Here is a 2,039-nt window from a genome sequence, read left to right on the forward strand (position 1 = left end):
AACAAAAACGCAATTGGGTCTCCAATGGTTGGAGCAAGCTAACTTGCTGACCTTGCAAATCATCTTCCGCCGGCCACCACACGCGAGCTAAGCTTGCTGTGAATCGCAAACGCGAGCTAGCTAGCTTTAGCTTCCCTTCTAAATCGTTGGAGCAAGCTAGAGAAGGGCAACGGCGGCTCCCGGCCGGCACGCGCTCCCGGCCAGCGAACTCGAGGCGGCGAGCTGCAGCCGGCGAGCAGAAGGGCAGCGTCGGCTCCGCCCCGTGCTAGGACGAGCAGAGACAAGCACGCAGAGGAGTGGCAGCGGCCGGCGGCGGCGCGCTGCAGGGAAGGGCTGTAGCGGCGAGCTCGAGGCGGGACGAGCAGAGGAAGCGGAGCAGCTGGTCTTCGCGCTTCAAATTGTCCAGCGCGCTGTACGTCGCGCACCAAATATCCCGTGTGCGATATAGAAATTCCCAGCACGCTAGATGGATTTTACAGCGTGCTGGCTTTTGCAGCGTCTGTTGGAGATGCTCCGCGCGTTAAATTGACGTTTTTCCAGCGCGGGCTATTTTTAGCGCCTCTGTTGGAGATGCTCTTAGCTCGTACGTGCCAATGGACGTCGGCGATCCGATGAACGCAAGCAGCGGGAGTTCCAACAGGACGCGGCTGGCGGGCGATGGGATCGGGCGCGCTGGGCAAAGAGATAGCAACGGCGCGGCTTGGCAGAAAGAAAACAACGGCGGCCGGCGCGAAGGGGCACGAGGGCGGCGGTGGCTGAGGGGCAGCGGCGGCGGTCAGCGCGGGAGGCGGGCGGGCGGCAGCGCAGAGGAGGCGCGCGGCGGCGGCGGCGACGGAAGGCTAGGGTTAGAACCCGAAAACTGATACCATGTAGAATATGTGAATTGCACGATGTATTGCTCTTCGTGCATAGGCACGTATATATAATGTACAAAGATGGGTCACGAATCTCAACTATATAAGAAACTAGAAGGCGGGTCCAATACACAATATACACATAACATATATACTCAACACAAATAAAGACAAACAAAACTATGCACGTCATATTCATACTTCTGAACCATAATAATTGTCAGTTTGGTTAGTTAGAGGCTTCTTCGACCACATGAAAAAAAATCGGACGGTTTGTGTTCGGCAAATATCGATAGAGATTATGCCTATCAAGGAAAATGAAAAAAGCGGCGGTCACCGTGGGTGAACAGAGTCGAGGAAGATGGCCAAATTCGACCACAGTGGTAGCCGAAAAGGGAACTGACTATGGGATCTCCTACAATGTGTCAGTGAGTATTTTAAACTGCAAAAATAGGAAGAAGTAAAGCCAAATGTTGCAACTGTAACTCGTAAAGTTTGTCGAAGAATAGCTAAAAGTAGACAACTCAAACACTAAAACTGTATAGCTAGTTAGCTTGAAACTGAAAACATTGTATCATCCATGAGCGATATCATGAAAAATATGTAAAGGGGTGACTTGCGTATGTGTACAATACGAAATCATGAATAATAAAATATGTAAGGCACAATCAATCATTAGGCCTGATTATGTACCATCCAATTAAATGACACCAGTATTTATCAAGGGAATAACATATCGGGCATGAGCTGCAGTCCTTTTTACCTCATATGTACAGGGGCATGTACATCATCCAAGTTGATTTATAACTCCTGTGACGGCCATTCATCGTAGTCGAGCTCCTGCGGTGGCCGGCGGCGAACACAGATGGGGTTGGCCATGGAGCGGAGGAGAGGAAGCCAAAGCGGTGGAGGTGGATGAGGGGATGGACGCGGCCGACGGCGGTCTTGCGGCGGCCGACGGCAGCAACGTGGGATCGTGTCGGTGGCTAGCTGCTGGGCAGCGGCGCACAGGCGAACCCGAAGCCGCGAGAGCTTTGGTGCGGGGTGCGGGGTAGGAGTCAGGACGTGTGGTATCAATTGGTTTTTGAAAGTGGATCCTTGTTTTCCAGGACCGTACTATTTTCTATCAATTCGGCCACCGTGATTTGGGGACGCACGATTTGAGCTTTGAGCGGACGCGGAAGT

Source organism: Triticum urartu, chromosome 5, assembly GCF_003073215.2.
Source record: "Triticum urartu cultivar G1812 chromosome 5, Tu2.1, whole genome shotgun sequence".
Classification (NCBI taxonomy): domain Eukaryota; kingdom Viridiplantae; phylum Streptophyta; class Magnoliopsida; order Poales; family Poaceae; genus Triticum; species Triticum urartu.